The following is an 18,430-nucleotide window of genomic DNA, read 5'->3' as shown; positions in this document are numbered from 1 at the left end:
GCTGCATGCAGTATATGTTAGATACAATTATTCTGCACTTTATGAAGTATGAATCGTTTTCTTAACATGTTTACTTCTCTACAAGTCCTTTTCTAGGCTTACACCTAAATGTCAGTTGCTTTGATAAACTTCCAATGATATTTTTATTTTCTACTCCTCAGTTAACACACTGTTCTGTGCAAATAATCGAAAAACATTTTTATAAAGCTTTCTGTGTTATCATTTTTTAATGAATAATTTAAAAAACTTCTTCCACAAAACAAGTTTTTCAAAGAAAAGTTAAGAGCTCCACTAAGCAAAAAAAAAAAGAAAATACATTCAAATAGCCTTCCAAGCCTAAAACTACCGCAAATCACCATCAATAAACAAATGAAAATCAAAAGGAAAATAAATTACAATAAATAACCGATTAAAAGTCAAAACGAGCAAAAACTAACATGAGTAGGGCTGACAACCCCTATGGCTTTTTAAGACCAGAAAAAAAAATTTCATTTTACTGAAAAAAAATTACCGTGGATTTTCAGCTTAATATACTTATTCTAATATTTATTAATTAAGGTTTTAATAATTTTTCATTTATGAAAGAAAAAAAGTAAAATCATTTTAAATGTATTTTGTTTTAGTAAAGTGCAAATTATGTTCTGGTCTTAAGAAGACATGGGGGTTTTCAGCCCTGCTCATGTTAATTTTTACTCGTTTTGAGTCTGACTAGGTTATTTACTGTAGTTTCTGTGCGTTTTCAGTTTCATTTATTCTTGGTGGTGATCTGTGGTAGACCTACGCTTGAAAGGCCATTTGACGGTTCTGAGGGGTTATTTCAACCCCGAAAGCCTTTTTATGTGATATTTATATTATTTTGAACGAAATGGCTATCTCAAAATATTACCGGATGCATTTGGGGAAAAGAACGCGTGGGGTGGGGCTAGTTGCCATCCTATCTTCTTTTGACTCATAAAAACGACGCTTGGACTTTTGATTTCCAATTTAATGAGCCACATATGAAGTTTATGCATCCACTTTTTCAATAAAAAAAACCTTAAATGTTAACAATGGACAACTAATATAACTTACAGCCCTTGCCCTGAGGGCCATGGGGGGGGGATTTTTCATCACCTAAGAGATAATTACTGGACCTTCCTAATATGTTACATAAAATGGCTGTCTCAAAATTTTGATTGGATGTGTTTGAGGAAATTTTGGGCTAGGAGGGAGGGGGGCTGGTTGCTCACCAGTCACTTTCGACTATTAAAACAAGCAATAGATCTTGTAATTCCTGATTGAATTAGCCCCTTCCGAAGTCTTTATGACAACTCCTTCTATACGAAGTGCCCTAGTCTTAAAAAAAAAAAAAAAAATCACACACACAAAAAAAAAAATAATTCATTGTGCCCACATCACTCTTTACTTAGGAAGTGCATTTGCGTTGCCTATGATCTTTGAACTATTTTTTTAACAAATGGATATCTCACAATTTCTATCCCACGGTTTTCTAAATACGACGTGTGGGGGGATAGCTGCCCTTCGATCACTTCGACATTTAAAAGGGGCACTAGAACTTCTGATTTCCGATCAAATAAGCCCTCTTCAAAGTTTATGCAACCACCCTTTCCATAAAAACTTTATATGGCCTTAGGTGCAACTTGCATTCCTTGTTCTGACAGCTCGAGGGGGGGGGAGGTCATAATCAAAGACATAACATACGGAACTTTCAACTACCCTGAGCAAGATGACTATCTCAAAATTTTGATTGGATGTGTTTGGGTAAATGATGGGCACAAAGGGGGGCTTGCTGCCCTCCAATCACTTTTAAATATTAGAAAGGGCAGTAGCCCTTTCAGTTCGAATCCAATGAGCCCCTTTCGAAGTTTCTAAGACAACTTTTTCTATACGAAGTGCCCTGCTCTAAAAAAAATTATAAATAAATAAACATTACATTGTATCCACATCGCTCTTAACTTTGGCCGCACTATTGCGCTGCCTATAATAAATAAAAAAAAACAATTTTTTTCAACTGAAAGTAAAGAGCAACATTAAAACTCAAAACGAACAGAAAGTATTTCATAGGTGAAGGGGCTGTCAGTAGTTATCTAAGTACCATTTTGCGTAGATTATGTTCCCTGGCACCTTTCCATGGCAGATTACCAGACTGATTATTGCTATTGTTGTCAATTGAATATGGAATTATACAAAACCTACCAGACAAGTTTCCGGGCCAACCAGACATGTTTCTGGGCCAAGCAGACAAGTTTCTGGGTCAACTATAAGTTTCTTGGCCTTTACATTCCATGGCACCTTTCCAGAGCATGTACCTATGGATTTGGGGCCTTTACGTTCCTTCCTGCTATAGCAAGGCTGGTTTGGTGGGTATAATCTGGTTTGGTGGGTATAGTCTGGTTTGGTGGGTATAGTCTGATTTAGTTTTTCAAAGAGAGTGAGTATTTGACATTTTTGCAAAAAGGGATAAGGAATTCGCCAATTGGACACTATGAACGATATTAATTAATGTTTTGAATAATAGGAGTGTGAATGATTCTAATTAGTGATTGTATGAAGGTGGGGAAAAAAAAGGATTAAACTGATTAAGAGTTAAGGTAACCCCGAAGGGGTTGTTAACTCAGGTAATTTGTTATAAATTTGAAACAACATCAGTCTATTAAAATGACTAACGACGATAGAATGACATTGTGAGTTGACCTAGCGTTACCTCTCCGATGTGTAAATTTTGGAGGGAAAATCAAAAATACTCAGAATCAAAAATAAATGGGATCTGCCTCAAGGGGAAGGCCCAGAGGCCCTTCATTCCCCCATTTCTGAGGGCAGGGGAGGGGGGAGGGGGAGGGTCAATTTTGGAGGGAAAACCAAAAATACTCAGAATTGAAAATAAACGGGATCCGCCTCAAGGGCAAGGATCAGAGGCCCTTCCTTCCCCCATTTCTGAGGGCAGGGGAGGGAGGGGGGAGGGTCAATTTTGGAGGGAAAACCAAAAATGCTCACAATAGAAAATAAATGGGATCTGCCTCAAGGCCAAGGCTCAGAGGCCCTTCGTTCCCCAATTTCTGAGGGCAGGGGAGGGGGGAGGGTCAATTATGGAGAGAAAACCAAAAATGCTCAGAATCGAAAATAAAGGGGATCTACCTCAAGGGAAAGGATCAGAGACCCTTCTTCCTCCATTTCTGAGGGCAGGGGGAGGGGGAGTCAATTTTAGAGGGAAAACCAAAAATACTCAGAATCGAAAATAAACGGGATCTGCCTCGAGGGGAAGGCTCAGTGGCCCTTCCTTCACCCATTTCTGAGGGCAGGGGAGGGGGAGGGTCAATTTTGGAAGGGAAAACCAAAAATACTCAGAAAGTTCATTTTGAATTTCCTTCATTGAAATGCAAGAGTTGGAATATTTCAGTAGTGTTTTGTTGGGCTTTACCTTGTCATAGTTACATTCTCTTAATTTTTCAAAGTTTATTTTGAATTTCTTTCGTTGAAATGCAAGAGTTGGAATATTTCAGTAGTGACTTGTTGTGCTTTACCTTGTCACAGTTACATTCTCTTGATTTTTCAAAGTTCATTTTGAATTTCTGTCGTAAAATGCAAGAGTTGGAATATTTCAGTAGTGACTTGTTGTGCTTTACCTTGTCACATTTACATTCTCTTGATTTTTCGAAGTTCATTTTGAATTTCTCTCGTAATATGCAAGAGTTGGAATATTTCAGTAGTGTTTTGTTGTGCTTTACCTTGTCACAGTTACATTCTGTCGATTTTCATAGTTCATTTTGAATTTTTTTCATTGAAATGCAAGAGTTGGGATATTTCAGTAGTGTTTTGTTGTGCTTTACCTTGTCACAGTTACATTCTCTTAATTTTTCAAAGTTCATTTTGAATTTCTTTCGCGAAGTGCAAGAGTTGGAATATTTCAGTAGTGTCTTGTCGTGGTTTACCTTGTCACAGCTACATTCTCATGATTTTTAAAGTTCATTTTGAATTTCTGTCGTGAAATGCAAGACTTGGAATATTTCAGTAGTGACTTGTTGTGCTTTACCTTGTCACAGGTACATTGTCTTGATTTTTCGAAGTTCATTTTGAATTTCTGTCGTGAAATGCAAGAGTTGGAATATTTCAGTAGTGTTTTGTATTGGTTTACCTTGTCACAGTTACATTCTATTGATTTTCATAGTTCATTTTGAGTTTCTTTCATTGAAATGCATGAGTTCGAATATTTCACTAGTGTTTTGTTGTGCTTTACCTTGTAACAGTTACATTATCTTAATTTTTCAAAGTTCATTTTGAATTTCTTTTGTGAAATGCAAGAATGGGAATATTTCAGTAGTGTCTTGTCGTGGTTTACCTTGTCACAGCTACATTCTCATGATTTTTCAAAGTTCATTTTGAATTTCTGTCGTGAAATGCAAGAGTTGGAATATTTCAGTAGTGACTGGTTGTGCTTTACCTTGTCACAGTTACATTCTCTTGATTTTTCAAAGTTCATTTTGAATTTCTGTCGTAAAGTGCAAGAGTTGGAATATTTCAGTAGTGACTTGTTGTGCTTTACCTTGTCACAGTTACATTCTCTTGATTTTTCGAAGTTCATTTTGAATTTCTGTCGTGAAATGCAAGAGTTGGAATATTTCAGTAGTGTTTTGTTGTGCTTTACCTTGTCACAGTTACATTCTGTTGATTTTCATAGTTCATTTTGAATTTCTTTCATTGAAATGCAAGAGTTGGAATATTTCACTAGTGTTTTGTTGTGCTTTACCTTGTCACAGTTACATTCTCTTAATTTTTCAAAGTTCATTTTGAATTTTTTTCGCGAAGTGCAAGAATTGGAATATTTCAGTAGTGTCTTGTCGTGGTTTACCTTGTCACAGCTACATTCTCATGATTTTTCAAAGTTCATATCGGATTTCTTTCATTGAAATGCAAGAGTTGGAATATTTCAGTAGTGACTTGTATAGTTCATTTTTGATTTCTTTCATTTAAATGCAAGAGTTGTAATATTTCAGTAGTGACTTGTTGTGCTTTACCTTGTCACAATTACATTCTCATGAATTTTTTAAGTTCATTTTGAATTTCTGTCGTGAAATGCAAGAGTTGGAATATTTCAGTTGTGTTTTGTTGTGCTTTACCTTGTCACAGTTACATTCTGTTGATTTTCATAGTTCATTTTGGATTTCTTTCATTGAAATGCAAGAGTTGGAATATTTCAGTAGTGACTTGTTGTGCTTTACCTTGTCACAATTACATTCTCATGATTTTTCAAAGTTCATTTTGAATTTCTGTCGTGAAATGCAAGAGTTGGAATATTTCAGTAGTGTTTTGTTGTGCTTTACCTTGTCACAGTTACATTCTGTTGATTTTCATAGTTCATTTTGAATTTCTTTCATTGAAATGCAAGAGTTGGAATAATTCAGTAGTGTTTTGTTGTGCTTTACCTTATCACAGTTACATTCTCTTAATTTTTCAATTTTCATTTTGATTTTCTGTCGTGAAATGCAAGAGTTGGAATATTTCAGTAGTGACTTGTTGTGCTTTACCTTGTCACAATTACATTCTCATGATTTTTCAAAGTTCATTTTGAATTTCTGTCATGAAATGCAAGAGTCTGATTCTGGTTCAAATCTGAAACTTTAGTCGTTTTTGGATCGAAAAATAAAACTATTTCTATAAAATCTGAGATAAAAAAGGGTTTTTGACCGTAAACTCTAGTTTTTTTTTGTAAAAAAATTATGGAAAATACAATTCGTTGGCTCAGAGGTGAAAATTAAGTCCAGTTATGGATCGAAAAATAAACAATCTCTATAAAATCTGAGCTAATAGGGTTTTTTGCAGTAAACTCTAGTTTATTGTTCGAAAATTATGGAAAATATAATTCTCTGGTGCAAATCTGAAACTTTAGTCTATTTTTGGATCGAAAAATAAACTATTTCTGTAAAATCTGAGCTAATAGGGGTTTTTGACCGTAAACTCTAGTTTTTTTTGTAAGAAAATTATGGAAAATACAATTTCGTTGGCTCATAGGTGAAAATTAAATCCAGTTATGGATCGAAAAATAAACTATTTCTGTAAAATCTGAGCTAATAAGGGTTTTTGCCCGTAAACTATAGTTTTTTGTGAGTAAATTATGGAAAATACAATTCTCTGGCTCAAATCTGAAACTTAATTCTATTTTTGGATCGAAAAATAAACTGTTTCTGTAAAATCTGAGCTAATAATGGTTTTTGACCGTAAACTCTAGTTTCTTGTAAGAAAATTATGGAAAATACAATTGTCTGGTTGAAATCTGAAACTCTGGTCTATTTTTGGATCGAAAAATAAAACTATTTCTATAAAATCCGAGCTAAAAAGGGTTTTTTGACCGTAAACTCTAGTTTTTTGTAAGAAAATTATGGAAAATACAATTCTCTGGTTCAAATCTGAAACTTAAGTCTATTTTTGGATCGAAAAATAAAACCATTTCTATAAAATCTGAGTTAAAAGGGTTTTAGACCGTAAACTCTAATTTTTTGTAAGAAAATTATGGAAAATACAATTCATTGGCTCATAGTCGAAAATCAAGTCCAGTTATGGATCGAAAAACAAAGTATTTCTGTAAAATCTAAGCTAATAAGGGTTTTTGGCCGTAAACTCTAGTTTTTTATAAGAAAATTATGGAAAATACAATTCCCTGGTTCAAATATGAAACTTAAGTCTATTTTTGGATCGAAAAATAAAACTATTATTGTAAAATCTGAGCTAATAAGGGTTTTTGACCGTAAAATCTAGTTTCTTGTAAGAAAAGTATGGAAAATACAATTCTCTAGTTCAAATGTGAAACTTATGTCCAGTTTTGGATACTCATAATAATGAGGACTGATGATTCTAATTCAAAATTTTTTCTCATAAAAACAGACTTTTTTTTTTTAAACTTCGAAATTATTCAACTTTTTTTATTTTTTATCTTTTTTTTGTATGTATCTTAAAATGACAAAATATGCCTACGGCTCTAACAATTGTACTCTATTATTGGTCAGAGATACGATGTGGCGTTTCCATTGGTATTCTATGATCCGGTTATCGATACTTGCTAGTCTATTGCATGCATTAAATCAGTATTTTTTACGCAGTAGAAGGTTAAAAACAAAATGCGTATCAATAAAAAAAAAAGTGAACATGGAGCAATATAGCAAATTGTGTTCAAATGGATGTAAGATTTTCGTAGTGAATACCGAAAAGGAAAGATTTTTAAACTACTAAAGATGAAAAAGTATTACTACTCTTGAACAGATTTACATGCCGTGTAATGACAGTAAGGAATTAAATTTCTTTGGAATATCGAAAAAAATTCAACTCTTATGTTGGTGGATATGCGAGATTGAGATCTCCAGAGATGATTGCACTCAAAGAGAATGCCAACATAAAAATAATCGTTGATGATAGAGGACAACTCCTTGCTACTGTTGCAGGTAACACATTACCTACTGATACATCCAATCGTCAGCTTTCGAGTATTAGCATTCAACGGAAGGTCAAAAAAAGAAAGGCCTACTCTTCTACTAATATCGTAAACCTTATCTTTTCTACGTTCCGAAACTGTTACCTATGTAAAAATAATGTGATAATAGACAGTGAAATTGCCAGAAAAATAAAAAGGGCATTGTCAGAAAATATCATTTTGGAATATAAAGATGAATCGATCAAAAACAAAGCACCAGCAAACGTTACTGCCATTGATCAAACAGTCAATGAACCAAATAATACCAAAGACGAAAAGTATATTGAGCCTGTTGATGAGACACCAGTAAAAATTGTGTATGACTCTAAATGGAATAGTGATTATTCTACTGATTACGAACTAAGAGAAGACAATAGCTACAACATCAAGAGAGAACATGGTGAACTATTTTATGGAACGGATTCAAAATGTTCAAAGTTAATCATTGATATTAATAATGTATCATAATATATTTTTGTATTAATATTCTACATAGCATTATCTCATTAAAAATATTTTATGCATTACCTTGTAATGTGTTCATTATTTTTAGAGTATGCTAGCATATCAAACGTTTAGGATGTCTATTAAAACATCGGAGATGTAAGAAAAGCAATTTGCATACATCTATTGTCAGACTCATGGGATAACATTGACAAAATCTGGCTATCAGAATGAATAAATTCTTTATCAACATCCGTTGTTGGATATGTTATTATGTCATTATGAAAAAATTTTAAGTAAGTAGGTAAGTAAGTAATTAAGTAGGTAAGTAAGTAACAAAGTCTTTCTTGAATTCACCTCTTGGATACACAACACAGAAATTTAATTCAGGAAATTATGAAAAAAAATGAACAAATTCTTTATTAACATTCTTTATCCATTGAAGTCGCTTCTTAGACATTCAATACAGCAATTTCACAAAATCTAAGTATCAGATTGATTAAGTTCTATATCAACATCCATTTGTTGGATACATGGGGAATGAATTTGACAAAATCTAAGTGTTGGAGTAAATAAATTTTATTTATCAACATCTTTTGTCAGACACATCTAATAAAATTGACAGAATCTAAGTGTCAGAGTGAATAATTTATTTTTTATCAACATCTTTTATCAGTTACAACAATTATAAATAACAAAATCTAAATATCAGAGTGAATAAATGCTTTTTTAGCATCCTTTGCTGGATTTGTTGAATAAAATATGCAAAGTCGACATAGCTTTATTTCATTTTTTAAGGTTAATTTAGGCGAGCTTACGTGCGCGCATGTAAGCTCGCCTAAATTAACCTTAAAAAATGAAATAAAGCTAATAATAAATGAAATAAAATAGGCAAAGTCGACATAGCTTTATTTCATTTTTTAAGTTTAATTTAGGCAAGCTTACGTGCGCGCACGTAAGCTTGCCAAAATTAACCTTAAAAATGAAATAAAGCTATGTCGACTTTGCATATTTTATTCAACATATCCAACAAAGGATACTGAAAAATCATTTATTCACTCTGATATTTAGATTTTGTTATTTATAATTGTTGTAACTGATTAAAGATGTTGATAAAAAATGAATTATTCACTCTGACACTTAGATTATGTCAATTTTATTCGATGTATCAGACAAAAGATGTTGATAAATAAAATCTATTCACTCTAACACTTAGATTTTGTCAATTTCATTCCCAATGTATCCAAGAAATGGATGTTGATATAGAATTTAATGAATCTGATGCTTAGATTTTGTAAAATTGCTGTATTGAATGTCTAAGAAGCGACTTCCATAGATAAATAATGTTAATAAATATTTTTTTCAATTTTTTTTCATAATTTACTGAATCAAATTTCTGTATTGTGCATCCAAAAGGTAAAATCAATAAAGAGTTTGTTAATTACTTACCTACTTAATTAATTACTTACCTACTTACTTACAAAATTTTCATAATGACATAATAACATATCCAACAACGGATGTTGATAAAGAATTTATTCATTCTGATAGCTAGATTTTGTCAATGTTATTCCATGTGTCTGACAATAGATGTATGCAAATTCCTTTTCTTACATCTCCGATGTTTGAATAGACATTCTAAACGTTTGATATGCTAGTTTACTCTAAAAATAATGAACACATAACAAGGTAATGCATAATATATTTTTAATCAGATAATGCTATGTAGAATATTAATACAAAAATATATTATGATACATTATTAATATCAATGATTAACTTTGGACATTTTGAATCTGTTCCATAAAATAGTTCACCATGTTCTCTTTTGATATTGTAGCTATTGTCTTTTCTTAGTTCGTAATCAGTAGAATAATCACTATTCCATTTAGAGTCATACACAATTTTTACTGGTGTCTCATCAACAGGCTCAATATGATTTTCGTCTTTGGTATTATTTGGTTCATTGACTGTTTGATCAATGGCAGTAAAGTTTGCTGGTGCTTTGTTTTTCATCGAGTCATCTTTATATTCCATAGTGATATTTTCTGACAATGCCCTTTTTATTTTTCTGGCAATTTCACAGTCTATTATCACATTATTTTTACATAGGTAACAGTTTAGGCACGTAGACAAAATATGGTTTACGATATTACTAGAAGAGTAGGCCTTTCTTTTATTGACCTTCCGTTGAATGCTAATACTTGAAAGCTGACGATTGGTTGTATCAGTAGGTAATGTGTTACCTGCAACAGTAGCAAGGAGTTGTCCTCTATCGTCAACGATTATTTTTATGTTGGCATTCTCTTCGAGTGGAATCATTTCTGTAGATCTCAATCTCGCGTAACCACCAGTATGAGAGTTGAATTTTTTCGGTATTCCAATGAAATTTAATTCCTTATTGTTATGAAAATGCATGCATACACTTCCAATAGTGCTACCACTTGTACTTGTTTCATAGTTTAAATACTTCTCCTTGTCGGCATTCAATGCTACCATAACCTTATTATGTGAACACACTTTAATAAAATGCTCCATCTTCACTTTTTTTAAAGGTATGACTTATGTGTTTATCATTCCACTGCGTAAAAAATACTGATTTAATACATGCAATAGACTAGGTAGTGTCAATAACCGGATCATAGAATACCAATGGGAAAGCCACATCGTATCTCTGACCAATAATAGAGTACAATTGCTAGAGCCGTAGGCATATTTTATCATTTTAAGATACGTACAAAAAAAAGATAAAAAATACATAAAGTTGAATAATTTCGAAGTTTAAAAAAAAATAGTCTGTTTTTATGGAAAAAAATTGAATTAGAATCATCAGTCCTCATCATTATGAGTATCCAAAACTGGACTTAAGTTTCTCATTTGAACTAGAGAATTGTATTTTCCATAATTTTCTTACAAGAAACTAGAGTTTACGGTCAAAAACCCTTATTAGCTCAGATTTTACAGAAATAGTTTTATTTTTCCATCCAAAAATAGACTTAAGTTTCATATTTGAACCAGGGAATTGTATTTTCCATAATTTTCTTATAAAAAACTAGAGTTTACGGCCAAAAACCCTTATTAGCTCAGATTTTACAGAAATAGTTTATTTTTCGATCCATAACTGGACTTGATTTTCACCTTAGAGCCAATGAATTGTATTTTCCATAATTTTCTTACAAGAAACTATAGTTTACGGTCTAAAACCCTTTTAGCTCAGATTTTATAGAAATGGTTTTATTTTTCGATCCAAAAATAGACTTAAGTTTCAGATTTGAACCAGAAAATTGTATTTTCCACAATTTTCTTACCAAAAACTAGAGTTTAATTAAAAATAGACTTAAGTTTCAGATTTGAACCAGAGATTTGTATTTTCCATAATTTTCTTACAAAAAACTAGAGTTTACGGTCAAAAAACCCTTTTTAGCTCGGATTTTATAGAAATAGTTTTATTTTTCGATCCAAAAATAGACTAGAGTTTCAGATTTCAACCAGACAATTGTATTTTCCATAATTTTCTTACAAAAAACTAGAGTTTACGGTCAAAAGCCATTATTAGCTCAGATTTTACAGAAATAGTTTATTTTTCGATCCAAAAATAGAATTAAGTTTCAGATTTGAGCCAGAGAATTGTATTTTCCATAATTTGCTCACAAAAAACTAGAGTTTACGGGCAAAAACCCTTATTAGCTCAGATTTTACAGAAATAGTTTATTTTTCGATCCATAACTGGACTTAATTTTCACCTATGAGCCAACGAATTGTATTTTCCATAATTTTCTTAAACAAACTAGAGTTTACGGTCAAAAACCCCTATTAGCTCAGATTTTACAGAAATAGTTTATTTTTCGATCCAAAAATAGACTAAAGTTTCATATTTGCACCAGAGAACTGTATTTTCCATAATTTTCGTACAAAAACTAGAGTTTACTGCAAAAAACCCCTATTAGCTCAGATTTTAAAGAGATTGTTTATTTTTCGATCCATAACTGGACTTAATTTTCACCTATGAGCCAACGAATTGTATTTTCCATAATTTTCTTACCAAAAAAACTAGAGTTTACGGTCAAAAACCCTTTTTAGCTCAGATTTTATAGAAATAGTTTTATTTTTCGATCCAAAAAACAACTAAAGTTTCAGATTTGAACCAGAATCCAACTCTTGCATTTCATGACAGAAATTCAAAATGAACTTCGAAAAATCATGAGAATGTAACTGTGACAAGGTAAAGCACAACAGGTCACTACTGAAATATTCCAACTCTTGCATTTCAAAACACTCTTGCACAACAAAACACTACTGAAATATTCCAACTTTTGCATTTCACGACAGAAATTCAAAATGAACTTCGAAAAATCATGAGAATGTAACTGTGACAAGGTAAAGCACAACTGGTCACTACTGAAATATTCCAACTCTTGCATTTCAATGAAAGAAATCCAAAATGAACTATGAAAATCAACAGAATGTAACTGTGACACGGTAAAGCACAACATAACAATACTGAAATATCCCAACTCTTGCATGTCACGACAGAAATTCAAAATGAACTTCGAAAAATCAACAGAATGTAACTGTGACAAGGTAAAGCGCAACAAGTCACTACTGAAACATTCCAACTCTTGCATTTCAACGAAAGAAATCCAAAATGAACTTTGAAAAATCATGAGAATGTAGCTGTGACAAGGAAAACCACGACAAGACACTACTGAAATATTCCAATTCTTGCACTTAGCGAAAGAAATTCAAAATGAACTTTGAAAAATTAAGAGAATTTAACTGTGACAAGGTAAAGCACAACAAAACACTACTGAAATATTCCAACTCTTGCATTTCAATGAAATAAATTCAAAATGAACTCCGAAAATCAACAGAATGTAACTGTGACACGGTAAAGCACAACAAAACACTACTGAAATATTCCAACTCTTGCATTTTACGAGAGAAATTCAAAATGAACTTCGAAAAATCAAGAGAATGTAACTGTGACAAGGTAAAGCACAACAAGTCACAACTGAAATATTCCAACTCTTGCATTTTACGACAGAAATTTAAAATGAACTTCGAAAAATCAAGATAATGTAACTGTAACAAGGTAAAGCACAACAAGTCACTACTGAAATATTCCAACTCTTGCATTTCACGACAAAAATTCAAAATGAACTTTTGAAAAATCATGAGAATGTAGCTGTGACAAGGTAAACCACGACAAGACACTACTGAAATATTCCAATTCTTGCATTTCACGAAAGAAATTCAAAATGAACTTTGAAAAATTAAGACAATGTAACTGTGACAAGGTAAAGCACAACAAAACACTAGTGAAATATTCCAACTCTTGCATTTCAATGAAAGAAATTCAAAATGAACTATGAAAATCAATAGAAAGTAACTGTGACAAGGTAAAGCACAACAAAACACTACTGAAATATTCCAACTCTTGCATTTCACGACAGAAATTGAAAATGAACTCCGAAAAATCAAGAGAATGTAACTGTGACAAGGTAAAGCACAACAAGTCACTACTGAAACATTCCAACTCTTGCATTTCACGACAGAAATTCAAAATGAACTTTGAAAAATCATGAGAACGTAGCTGTGACAAGGTAAACCACGACAAGACACTACTGAAATATTCCAACTCTTGCATTTCTCGACAGAAATTCAAAATTAACTTAGAAAAACAAAGAGAATGTAATTGTGACAAGGTAAAGCAAAACCCTTCACTACTGAAATATTCCAACTCTTGCATTTTACGACAGAAATTCAAAATGAACATCGAAAAATCAAGAGAATGTAACTGTGACAAGGTAAAGCACAACAAGTCACTACTGAAATATTCCAACTCTTGCATATCACGACAGAAATTCAAAATGAACTTCGAAAAATCATGAGAATGTAGCTGTGACAAGGTAAAGCGCAACAAGTCACTACTGAAATATTCCAACTCTTGCATTTCAACGAAAGAAATTCAAAATGAACTTTGAAAAGTTAAGAGAATATAACTATGACAAGGTAAAGCACAACAAAACACTACTGAAATATTCCAACTCTTGCATGACAATGAAGGAAATTCAAAATGAACTTTCTGAGTCTTTTTGGTTTTCCCTTCAAAAATTGACCCTCCTCCCCTCCCCTGCCCTCAGAAATGGGTGAACGAAGGGCCTCTGAGCCTTCGCCTTGAGGCAGATCCCATTTATTTTCGATTCTGAGCATTTTTGGTTTTCCCTTCCAAAATTGACTCCCCCTCTCCCCTGCCCTCAGAAATGGAGGAGGGAGGGGCCTCTGAGCCTTGCCCTTGAGGCAGATCCCCTTTATTTTTGATTCTGAGCATTTTTGGTTTTCCTTCCAAAATTGACCCTCCCCCCTCCCCTGCCCTCAGAAATGGGGGAACGAAGGGCCTCTGAGCCTTGGCCTTGAGGCAGATCCCATTTTTTCCGATTCTGAGCATTTTTGGTTTTCCCTCCAAAATTGACCCTCCCCTGCCCTCAGAAATGGGGGAAGGAAGGGCCTGTGAGCCTTGCCCTTGAGGCAGATCCTGTTTATTTTCGATTCTGAGTATTTTTGATTTTCCCTCCAAAATTGACATATCGGAGAGGTAAAGCTAGGTCAACTCACAATGTCATTCTATCGTCGTTAGCCATTTTCATAGACTGATGTTGTTTCAAATTTATAACAAATTAACTGAGTTAACAACCCCTTCGGGGTTACCTTAGCTGTTAATCAGTTTAATCCCCTTTTTCCCCACCTTCATACAATCACTAATTAGAATCATTCACAATCCTATTATTCAAAACATTAATTAATATCGTTCATAATGTCCAATTTGCGAATTCCTTATCCCTTTTTGCAAAAATGTCAAATACTCACTTTCTTTGAAAAACTAAACCAGACTATACCCACCAAACCAGACTATACCCACCAAACCAGATTATACCCACCAGACCAGCCTTGCTATAGCAGGAAGGAACGTAAAGGCCCCAAATCCATAGGTACATGCTCTGGAAAGGTGCCATGGAACGTAAAGGCCCTGAAACTTATAGTTGACCCAGAAACTTGTCTGCTTGATCCAGAAACATGTCTGGTTGGCCCGGAAACTTGTCTGGTAGGTTTTGTATAATTCCATATTCAATTGACAACAATAGCAATAGTCAGTCTGGTAATCTGCCATGGAAAGGTGCCAGGGAACATAAGCCAAGCAAAATGGTACTTAGATAACTACTTCTGTCTCCCTCCTCAATACCTTACTCTTCACTCTAAAGTATTTATCACTTTTAAAAAAGCTACCTACTCTAATTAAACCACCCTTTGCGTTTCAGCAGTTGTTCTTAAAAGAAATAGGACAAAAAAAAAACACACCCTTAAAATTCCTTCCGGACAATTCCTTCCTCGCTGGAAGCTCCCCCTCTTAACTCCATAAATTTCTTGCAAACGATTCAGCCTGAAATATTATCCTTAGCATACTTTCATTTGAAAAAAGACTTTGAGCTTTAATTGTTTTCCGATCTCTCTGGAAATCCCTCCTTGCGTAGAAATTTTTTCCCGGAAATCAAAACACGCAAAAAATTTTCCCTGGACAATCCCCATGAGCATCTCCAGATGCAAAGTATAGTTGGAAAAGAGAAACTAAGACAAATAAAAAGAATTTTGTATAGGAATTCTGTCATATATCCCCAGTGTAAGATTCCCGTCGAAATTTCACCCCCCTGGAAATTTCCCTCCCTACGGAAAACTATCTCCATGGATATCCAACCCACGCACAAAATCCCCCCTCTCCAGCTCAAAAAATGTCTGTATACTTTTCAATAACAAATACTAAATGTAAACAATTGGCAGATTTTACAACTTCAAGACCTATCTCAAGAGGCTGTGATGGGTCATGTTATCTTAAAAGGCATACTTTTGGGACCTTTCAACTATGAACAAAATGGCAATCTCAAAATTTGATCCAACGATTTTGGGGTAAAAAGAGATGTGGGAAGAGGACTAGTTGCCCTCCAATCTTTTTGGTCACTTAAAAAGGGACTAGAACTTTTGATTTCCATTCAAATAAGCTGTCTCCAGATGTTTTAGGACCATTGTTTTTATACGATCACCCCTGAATAAAAAAACACATGTGTGATCTATCTTCTGGCAAAATAAAAAATATGGATTTCCATATTTTTGCAGATAGGAGCTTGAGACCTCTACAGTAAGGTTTTCTGATGCGTTAAATCTGATGGTGTGATTTTCAGAAAAATTCTTTGACTTTAAGGGGGTGTTTTCCCCTTTTCTAAAATCAGACAAAATTTCTCAGGCTCTTAGCCTTTTATGGGTAACGCAAAGCTTATTGAATCTTATATATTGGGAATCAGCATAATAAGCCGATCCCTTTCATAAATCTATTGATGTCAAAATTCCATTTTTTTTTTTTTAGAGTTTCGTTTGCTACTGAGCCGTGTCGTTACCACGAATTGTTTGATCATTGTCAGTGGCCTTTCACACGGGGCTTAGTTGTAGTCTTAGTCGCAACTACGACTACGACTGAACAAAAACTCTCCGTTCACACGGGTGTCAGAGTCTCAGTCCTAGGGGTAATAATAGTTCGATTCAGATCAACTCACCAGCAACTAAGCCTAGGTTTCAACCTATCACACCAAAGATTAATGGTAAAAAATTTGACAGGAATGAAGGGTTAGCAAGTGTTACAGACATAGAATGGCACATAAGTTTGTTTTCTTAAAGAACTTATTGCACATGTTGAGAAAAGAAGGTTTCTGTATGATAATACAGAGAAAAATTACAAGAATACTTCGATGAAGCAAAATGCATGAGAGGTGACTGGGAGGTCACTTGCCTAAAGGTAATATCCATGCCTTTATTAGATACAAACACAGCTTGGGATGCTTGCTTAGTAAAGACAGGACAGATAGTCTCAGTGAAAGGCAAAACTGGCATAACTCTTTTTCAGAATTAATTAAAAAAGCTTTTTCCACAAAATAAGTTTTTCAAAGAAAAGTAAAGAACTCCATTAAACAAAAAATTAGCAAAACTAAAATCAAATAATCTACCAAGCGTGAAACTACCACAAATCAGCATTGATATATAAATGAAACCCAAAACGAACAGAAATTACAATAATTAAGCGTGTCAAACTCAAAACGAGCAGAAATTAACATAAGTTGGGCGCAAAACCCCTATGCCTTCCCAAGGCTAGAACAAAATTTGCAATTTACTGAAAAAATACAAATGAATGTGCATTGTCAGTTTAATATACATATACTGATATTTAGTAATCAAAATGTTAATATAATTTGATTTATTAAAGTTATAAAAGTAAAAACATTTATATTTTTTCAGTAAAGTGCAAATTTTGTTTTGGCCTTGGGAAGGCATAAGGGTTTTGCGCCCAACTTGTGTTAATTTCTGCTCGTTTTGAGTTTTACTTTCCTTTGAAAAACCCATTTTGTAGAAAATTTTTTTTAAATTGATTTTTTTCGTTTTATATTGACATAGTCTTTTCAGGTAAAAATAAAATAATTCTTTAAATCTTTATGTTTTTTATGACTTTATAGTTTGGCCTGCTATTTGTATGCTGAAGAAATATTTTTTGCAATTTTTAACAGCAAACACCCTTTCAAAAATCTGGACACAAATAGTACTGTTTAATTTAGTTTCATAGCTCCTCTAGTTGACCTGTAATGGAAAACTTGATACCATTCGCAAAAAGTCTATTTACTTTCTTTCATAGCTTGGATACACTTACGCTATTTGGATTTGGTTAAATTTTAAGAGCAGAAGTAACCCTAAACGTTTGAACATAATACCCTCAGTCGTTCTTGGGATACTGCTGAGATGCCTTATTGGGAATTAGTATTATCACAGTGTATTTAGATTTAATCTTAAGTCAATATTTACTTTTCAAACATAAAAAAATTGGATTTAAGGAAGACTAAAATCTATTCTATAAATCATATACAACAACTTTCTATATAAACCTTATATGCCTCCAGGACATAACTTACAACCCGTGCACTGAGGGCTCTGAGGGGGTTATCATCCCAAAAGACCTAATTTCCAAAATTTCCAACTACGTTGAACAAATTAGATATCTCAAAATTTTGATTGGATGTGTTTCTGAAAATGGTGAGCGTGAGAGGGGTGTTAGTCGCTATCCAATCACTTTCAACTATTAAAAGAGGCACTATCCCTTTCAATTTCCAATTGAATGAGCCCTTTTGAAGTTTCTACGACAACGATTTCAATAAAACTTTATATGACCCCAGGACATAACTTACAACCCCTGCCCTGAGGACTGTGGGGGGAGGGGTTGTCATCCTTAAAGACCTAATTTCCAACACTTTTAACGACGTTGAATAAAATGGCTATCTAAAAATTTTGATTGGATGTGTTTTGGGAAAAGGTGGGCAAGAGAGGGGGGTTAGTTGCCCTCACATCACTTTTCTTTCTTGAAGTTTCTGCGACAACGCCTTCTTTAAAAACCTTATATACCCCCAGGGCATAACTTAAAACCCTTGCCCCGAGAGTTGT

Source organism: Artemia sp. Qi Xiang Cuo, chromosome 15, assembly GCF_049724085.1.
Source record: "Artemia sp. Qi Xiang Cuo chromosome 15, ASM4972408v1, whole genome shotgun sequence".
Lineage (NCBI taxonomy): Eukaryota > Metazoa > Arthropoda > Branchiopoda > Anostraca > Artemiidae > Artemia > Artemia sp. Qi Xiang Cuo.
The sequence above is the reverse complement of the archived record's forward strand: the minus strand, read 5'-3'. Positions refer to the sequence as shown.